The following is a 9347-nucleotide window of genomic DNA, read 5'->3' as shown; positions in this document are numbered from 1 at the left end:
TGACTACTTAAAATTTTAGTTCCCTTTTCATCATTTACGCTGTTACTTTTGTATTTAATTCAGCTGGGACAATGAAAGTCAGTGGGATTTAAGCACATGCCTAAAGTTAAGCATGTATTTGAATGCTGTCCTGAACTAGATGGCTGTCCTGAGTTGAGGCCCAATTCAGTACTAAAATTCATGTGTGTGAAAGTGCCTTTAAATCAATGGGAGTTGGAGGCTTTTGAAAATCATGAGTAAAATTGAAAATCATTTCTGAACCAACTAAGTATGTAAACTGCCACACACGAAGTTGAATTGCTAGAGAGGTGGAATAAAGAGATCCTGGGATGAAGGAAAACACAATGTCAAGATATGAAGTGTACAGGGAGCAGCAGGGGCAGAGGGTGAGAAAACCTGGATTTGTGCTGGAAATGGCCCAACTTGATTATCATACACATTGTAAGGAGAGTGATCACTTTAGATAAGCTATTACCAGCAGGAGAGTGGGGTGGGAGGAGGTATTGTTTCATGGTCTCTGTGTATATAATGTCTTCTGCAGTTTCCACAGTATGCATCCGATGAAGTGAGCTGTAGCTCACGGAAGCTTATGCTCAAATAAATTGGTTAGTCTCTAAGGTGCCACAAGTCCTCCTTTTCTTTTTGCGAATACAGACTAACACGGCTGTTACTCTGAAACCTGTCATTATAGCAGACAGAGACACGCATCCTGTGTGTGAGAGAGATGTGCATTGCCCCTTTAATTATGCTTAGCCCATTCTAAGTACATTGCCCTTTTAAGTAGATCAGCAAGTTGAGACAGCAGCTGGTGCCAGCAAGCTCCCTCTGTCCTGAGCCCCATTGTCCCCCTCCCACCCGCTCTGTGGAGATAGGGTAAGCAAGGAGCAGGGGGACACCCTGACATTAGCATCCCTCTTCTCTTCTCTCCCCACCGCCCCTGCACTGTAAGCAGGAGGCTCCAAGGCAGAGGGCAGGAACAGCACATGGCAGTTGGGAGAGGGACACCTGAACTGCCCAGCAGTTGATAGCCTGCTGGGCAGCTGCCGTACAGGGAACTTAAGGGAGCTGATGGGGGGCTGCCAGCCCACCCTGCTTCCAAGCCCCCACCAGCTAGCTCCTACGGACTGCTCTTCCTGCAAGCAGTGGACAAAGGCGGCTGCCAAACAACGTTATAAGGGAGCATTGTGCAACTTTAAACGAGCATGTTCTCTAATTGATTAGCAACGTAAGAACGAAACAATGTTAACCGGGGCGACTTTAAGTGAGGAGTTACTGTACCAGTCCCCAGAGCCATCAAATCATCTCCCGTGCATACTTAATAAGAGATCAAGTGGGTGAAACAGCAGTAATATGGTATCACCTTCTAAATTAACTTGTGGCTCAGGTGTTTGTGTAGATTATGCTTTGACAACAGCTTGTCTTGTATTAGCAAAGTAAAAGAACCCTCCAACCCTAACATTCATAATAGCTACCTGTTCCGCACAGAAAGGTGGATCTCTTCTTGATTCCTTGTAGGCTACTGAAAGTTGGTACCACTCCTCACCCTTTTGAATGCTCATATTCCTGCACATCCTGTAGTTTCCTGCTCAGCTATAGGTACAGCGAGGTCTTCACCTTGATCCCCAAACCAGTTAATTTCCAGGTTCATTGTTGCGGTGTGCAGGGACCGTTGGAGAGATTTGGCCAGTAAAGATTTCCAGTTAATAGCGAAGGTGAAAATGTTTTGTATGCCAAATGTATTCTTTAGCAAGTCAGTCTGGGTGACATTTGTCCTTGAAGTGCTGCTGTGTGTCCATTCTGTCGCTGCATTAGCACTTGTGTGTGGGCACCGTTCTGTGATTCGAGAACAGAGTATGTTTTGCAAGGAATGTGCTCCCAGGCACAAAAAAATGTAACAAGTGCACGACACGAGGTTTAAAAATAACCCTTCCATTGTAGCCTACATTCTGACCGGACCAATTCCACCGAGAAGAGGTAGAAAATGTATCGCTGTCAGAGAATGTTTGTGGTCCTCGAAGTGCCCATTCTTTTTTCTAGAATGGAGATGATTTGCTGTATCTGCACCCGGATTTAAAATTTCTTCTTCCCCAGTTTAGAAATCCTATTTTCAAAAAATTCTGAAATAAAGGCACTTGTACATGGATTTTCTTTTCACCTCAAGATTCAATAAAGATTTGCCATGGCCTCTCATTGCAGAGAGGCAAGGGCTTGACATGACCTGTAGCCTTTACTTCCTCTTTTATTTATCCCGTACACATCTGCTGGCAGAGAGATTAGTGGTAGGATGAGGCGGGCATGGGTGTGTAATTATTAGTTCTCACAGAAGCCCAACATTGAGGTAATTTCCTGGGTCATCCCAACCCATCCCTAGCAGCACGGCTGGCCTCCTACTGTAGCCTGAGGGAGTGAGTTCTAGCAGCCTGAAAGGGGAATGCACTGAGGTGAGTACAAGGATTTGAACTAGAAAGCACAGGTTGTCAGATCTTGCAATTAAATCAAAGGGGAGGAGGCGTTTGAGGGGCCCAGCCCTGACTAGAAAGAGAATATTAGGGGAGGAGCCGAATCTGAAAGGCTTATAAAGGCACCTGTGGTGTTTGGTCTTTATTTAAATCCGTCCCTCTCAGTCTTGAGTTTCACTCCCCTTGAGTACGGAACTTGCGCTGAAAAAGAAGTTTGTGATGAACAGTTAAGTGTGCAAGCTTAAGGGTCGGAGCTCCAGAAAGAGCCAACAGAGTGGCATTACTTGCAAAAGTTGCACCATCCACTCCCATTCCCTGAGCATGGCAAGTCAGTGGAGAGATCCTCTCAGAGGACAGCATAGAGAACCGTGGCACAGGCACATTAAAAAAGGTGTCTTACCACCCCTTGATTGGTGCAAGACATGCTCTCCCCTCTCCTAAAGTGGTCTTAGATTCATAGATCCCACGGCCAGAAGGGGCCTCTGTGATCACCTATTCTGACCGCCCCACCCCGTAGAACACTTCCTCTTCCTCAGTATTGCTCATGCTATGCCCATTGTCCTCACCCCAAAATGCAAATCCATTTAATTCATTGCTTTGAATCATTTCAGTTCCTCTGTTCCTTTCCTCAATTACACATTTCCCCACCCCAATGGCTGCCTACTGTCTTTCAACTACTGCACTTTCACATGTTAATTATCTTGAACAGAGGTGTTCTAAAAAGAAAAGGAGGATGTGTGGCACCTTAGAGACTAACAAATTTATTTGAGCATAAGCTTTTGTGAGCTACAGCTTAACACGGCTGCTACTCTGAGAGGTGTTCTAAGTCACTCAAGCTCAGGGCCTGCTGTGCTTAAAAGGCTGCAGCATTCCTTCTCCTGTTGGTGTAGGTACTCCACCTCCCTGAGAGGCGGAAGCCCTCCTGTTGAGATAGCACTGTCTACTCCAGGAGTTAAGTCAGTATAACTGCATCAGTAGTTATACTGACGTAAGTTTCTCATGTAGAGTAAGCCTGAGTCTGCTTTTAAAGGCACAGGCTTTATATAAAACAGTTCATTCTTAATGTTAATTCTACTCTATATCCAAAGAACAAATTAGTCAGCCAGTCAAGGGTCCCACTGAAAAGACCCAGTAATCATATGAATTAAATACTAGTGGGGAGAAAAGGTGCTACAATTTTACTGTGGAAGATTATGCATCAGGATCAAGCTCACTAACTGAAGCAGTAATGGACAAGGGATTACCACCTTTTTCATATACAAAGTTGAGTGGTTCCTGCTCTGTAGAGGTCATTGATGATGGTCATCATCTGAAAACCGGGGAAAGATTAATTTTAATATGCAAAGCTTTGTTTTCCTTACCTATAGGTATGTACAGATTTGAAAACAAAACCGGAAAGTAAGTCCATACTCGTTGTCTTTGAGAAACAGAAGTGAGAAAGAGCTTAGTTTACAGCAGCTTGTTGGAGAGCAGCAACAAAACTGTAAATTGCGCTGAAAGACAGTGAATGCAGCTCCTTCTGCTGTCTGTTACTAAAAGGGTGGATTGAATAGCTCATGGGTTCTGACCAATGATAGAGCTATGGCGTAGGCTCTACCTGGAATACCATCCATTTCTCTTTCCAGAGGAGAGAGCTATGTAGTGCAGGTCGGAAATGCACAACATGTCACCCACCTTTAAAGCAAAATGCCCAAGTTCGATAGGTTTCTTGTTGTAACATTCCACTTTTCCAACTCAACCAATATATGCTTTTTTAGCTTTAGTGTTGTTAATGCAACAAATGTATTAGATCTCTGATAAAGGAGAAGATGTATGCACTACTTCATTTTCCATTACCTCAATCCGAATCTACAGGTGCTGGACTGGCACCAGAATTGAGAATCAATGAATCATAGAATCGTAGAATGAAAAGGGAGCATATATTTTCTGGTAACCACTTGATGGGAAATCTGTGAAAAGCAGTGTTTACAGAACTCATTTGCTATTTGTCCACCATGTGAAATTAAGAGTACTCTCCTCTAACTTGCTTGGCCTCATTTAAATAAAAACCACTTTCTCTACAACATTTTAGCATGTCCCACATGCTCTTCAGAGGCTATACATTTCTCCAACCTTTTCCGAACGTTTGATAGTGATCGGGTTTTTCTATACTATATGCAGTATTCAGTAAGATTGCTGTTTGTCTTAATTTCATTGGGAAAGGGGACTACTAGAAATACAGTAGAAAGATTTTGCTGGCTAATGAAAGTGAATCATACCCATAACAAACTGAATTTTACATACAAAACTAAACATCAGAGCACAGATGTCACTGATAGTAATACCCAGTATGTAGATCTTTTAATAGCTGTTTGGTAGCATGTTAAAGGGACAATGTCAGGTAGCTTAGGCCCAAATTCGAGTTTATGAAAAAGCACTTGTAAATCCCTTAACAACACTTACAAGTGTTAAAAAAAACTTGAAATGAAAAAATTAGTTGAATTCAAACCCTCCCAATACAATGGTTATAGCTCAAACATGGTGCTAGTTCATCTAAACCTTAAAGTGAAATTGACTAGAAACAAAAGTGAAACTCGTCTATTTTCACAGGAAGGGTTCCAGAGTGTCAGATCCCTGTGCATGAAAAACATTGGTAATTTATAGCATTGTTATGATTTGTATTATGGTGGTGTCTAGAGGCCTTAAATGTGACCAGGGCCCATTGTGCATGGTGCTGTACAAACACATAGTAAGAAACAGCTTCTGCCCCCAAGAGCTTACAGTGTCATTAGACGACACAGAGAAAGGAAGCATTTTGCAGGTGGGAAACTGTGGCACAGAGATTAAAGTACTTGCCCAAAGTCACACAGGAAGTCTATGCCATAGCAGGAATTTGAACACTGACTGCCACACAGCCCGTTTTCTTCCCCTTGTGGATGTGACTCTAGGGTCAGTTATTCTACATAATGTACATTCTCAGGGTATGTCCGCACTGCGATAAAACACCCCTGGCTGACCTGTGTCAGTTGACTTGGGCTCAGGTTGCAGGGCTATAAAATTGCCATGTAGACGTTCGGGCTGACGCTCGAGACCGGGCTTTGGGACCCCAGGGCTGAGCCCAAACATCTACACTGCAATTTTATAGCTCTGCGATCCCAAGTCAGCTGACATCGGCCAGCCACAGCAGCGTAGACATATCCTAAAACTACTTAGCAGAGATTATTAGGTGATTCAGTATTGTTAAATTTGCGCTCTTAGCTGATAAGTCATTCTTCACTTCCTCTCCTCTTTTATGGCATTGCTGTTCCTGCAATTCACCGCACACGTAGTGGCAATTCTTGCCGTGGATTCAGCGTTGACTATATAGGCCTTGATTCTGCAAGCCAGGGACTACTTCCCTTCAGTGGGTCTCCTCTGGGCTCAGGCTTACGGTGCAGTGGGTTTGCTGTGTTTACCTGGAAAGCTGCAAGCTGACATTAATTTTGCAACCTCTTGAAGATGAAAAGCTGTTGCTGTTTTCTTGATTTTTATCTGGAAAGGTGAGGAAAACAGAACCAGGTCTGGGTGGCCTGAATGACTGTTTACTCTGCACCTGCTTGCAGATCAGGAAGGTTTGGGTGCGTGAACCTGCCTTTTTAACTGCATACCCTTTGTCTTCAGCTGATGTTTTTAACTTGCACTCAAAACAGTGGTGGGTGGAGCAAGTTAAATAAGAACTGAAAGTCTGAGTGCATCAGTCAACTCTCTGTTCAAGACAGAAGCACAGTGGGATGGTTATCCAGAAGTTTTTAAAGCACAGCTCCTGAACAAATGACAGGATTCAATGCGCCTCTAAGGAGTAAAGAGAAGTGGGTTGCTAGTATGTTTTTTCTGGGGGCTGTAAGCAGGGAACAGGACTCACACATGGAACTGATCCTGCAGCTGGGGCAATGGGGCTCCAAAGGGCTGCTGTGTTATCAGATCCAATTGCCCAATCTGGGCCTATGTCTGTAAAACAACCTGCTCTAGAAATGAGTTTTTATCACTTATTATTGAAATTACTCAAGAAAAATCTTTCTTAGAAATGACTCAGTGCTGGAAGATCCAAGAAAAGAGCTACTTTGGGGGTGGGGCAAGTTATTGTCAATATGTGGGACTGAAGTGTGCAAATACCTACATCATAGACCATGAAACTCAACAAAGATAAGGGTGGAATCCCAAACTGGCACAGTCAGAGCGATCAGGCAGTACAGTAATCTATGCAGAATAGAAACCAGGCAGTTCTTTAGCTGTGGAGAAGAACCATGAGCAAGTTCTTTGCTGGCAGGTAACTACTCTATCACTGATAGAACTACTGAAATTGTGGGCATGCTTATTTGAAAACAGTTCTGAACTGGAGAAAATCAGAAGATGGTAATGCCACCAGATGGCAGCTCTTCCTAGCAATCTCAAATTACGCTTGTTACATTTCTAAATTACTTTAGACGGAGGGTCTGCAAACTTTTACATTGAAAGAGGGTAGCACATGTGTCCCATCTGATTGCCTCATTAACAGTTTATGGTCAACATGAAGATGTGCTGGCTTGTGGCCTGCGTGGGTGGGCATGGATGCAAAGAGATCTGAGATCTGTAATCTGAACAATGTCCTCATGGTGCTATCTGAGCGTTATGCTGTTGTGGGGAAGAGCGCTGGCCTACAGGCTAGAGTGCATATCTCCAGATAAGGTAAGGACCTCATTAAAATGAAAAGGAATGTGTTTGTCTAAGAAAGCAGTCTGGACTGGATCTCTGAATTGGATTCTCCAATTTTGTCATTCTGAGGACTGCCCTGTAAGGGGAAGAAATCCTCTCATGGACCTACACCCTCTCCCGTTACCTCAACCTCCCCCCCTGCATCTTCCCCACAACACTGCTTGGCTCTCAAAATATTTCATTCTGTGGATCAGTTTGAAAATCACCTACACCACAAATTGCACACCTTCAAAATATCTAGGTCCATGGAATTTGACCCATGGCTTGTTTTTTGTTTGTTTTTTTCATTTTTTTTTTTTAAGGAGAGGTAGATACTCTTTTGCTCCTTATGGAACATCACAGGAACTATTTGGGGAATGTCAAATAGTTATTACTCTTAAGAGTAGCAGTCAGCCCATAAATGGCTGTCTGGAAACAGTTTGCTTTATTGCTTAATAGGACTAAGTACTACTGATTGGTTCTAACCTTACCTATGCCGCTGACTGGTTGTATGGCCTTGGGTAAGTCAGTCAGGCCTGGATACATATTGAGGCTCTTACCTTCCATTGAAATCAAATCCTTTATGGATCTGAGCCTAATGTCTGTCACTTTCCCCTGGTTCCTTCCTATCCCAGTTTGGCCAGGGGCAACTTGTGTTTTAACAAACCACCCCAGAAATCTGGGATGAAAGCATGAGTTTGATTCCCTCCGTGGGCTTCCTGTGCAAGCAGCAGAAGGTCAGGAATGGCATAGTCCTGTCATGCTGCTGGGAGAGTGTTGCATCTCAGGATTCCTGTCTGGAACTGGCCAGTTACTGCACCAAATACATTGTGATTGGGGGAGAAAAGAGAGAGGGGATTGGGGCTTTTTGGGGGGGAGGGGGAAGAAGGGGAGATTAATTTTTGGAGGGGGCACAGGTAGATTTTTTGGGGTGGAGGAACACAGGCTGACACTGAGAGGTGGATAGGGAGCCTTGAAAGGTTCACTGCTGGGATACAGAAAGAGTAGTGAGAGAGATTCTAAAGGACATAGGGCAGCCCAGACCTCTCCAACTTGCAGGAGAGACAATCAGCTTGGAGGTTCCACTGATGGAGAGAAGGGAAGAGAGATGCCTGATTTCCCCCACCCCATTTCTCAGCAGGGAAAGAATTCACAAAATGCCATCTGAGGTGCTGGGCCTGCTGCTCCTCCCCCAGACAGCTACTCAGCGCTGGATGGAATATATCAGACCTGCTCAAGAGCCAGTTTCTGTGCCTGACCACAGTGGAGTTGCTCCTATAAGTTCCCTGTTAGAGGCTTATCTTTCAGGAGCTAGAAGTCATGAGATCTGTTTTGCTGATGCATGTAGGCAGCTGTGGTCTCCGTATGAAGCGATGAATCATTAAACCTCTTCCTTGCATATTCTGTCCGGAGCTGAACTAAACATAGTTTATCTACCAGAGACTGTCTTGGGAACAACTCCCTCCAATCACGTGATTGAATAGACCAACTCTGTTCCCCACTCAGCCATGTAACATCTCTGCAGAAAGTACAGCAGTTGCTTATAGGGAAGAAGTAACATTAAGAAAATACTAATGTAGTTTTAGAGCTTCTTTTAATGCAGTTTAGCAGCTGGAACCTCGGAGGAGGATTGTCTATAATGTGTGAGCAAGTTCTGGGCACGACTCAAGCTGGGGCTGGTTCAGTTGTACCCACTGCACTGACAAGCCCCACTGGATCTTTCTCAATGAGGAGGCTGGAGTTGACTAAGCTGATGATGTTTATTGATTTGAATGTCCATGTAGGTAATACACCTTCTGAAACAGTCTCAGGGTGGCCAGGAAATCCTGGCCTATCTCAAGAAGCTGTTGGCTCAATTTATACAGCTGGCCACATGCTTGAGATGATCAGACCAGTAGTGAAAGTGACTTGCTATTAGCAAAAATCTGCACCTTGGTGTACAAACAATACCATACAGGAATTTGTGATTATTTTTAAATTTAGACTTTTAATTGTTTTCTGTTACTAGATGTTTACAGGTAGAGGTAGAATGCTAATATGAAGGACTCTTAAGTTAACTTAAATGCATTCTAAAAAGATCTTATCTTTAGGTTGGCACCTGTCATAATTTAAGCCACTAATAAAGAAAAGCGTACTGGAAAACCACTGAGATTTATTTTTAGGTTGCTAATCAAATGTAATCTGTTTGAATTAAACATT

This window comes from Caretta caretta, chromosome 14, assembly GCF_965140235.1.
Source record: "Caretta caretta isolate rCarCar2 chromosome 14, rCarCar1.hap1, whole genome shotgun sequence".
Lineage (NCBI taxonomy): Eukaryota > Metazoa > Chordata > Testudines > Cheloniidae > Caretta > Caretta caretta.
Note: the sequence above shows the minus strand (reverse complement) of the source record.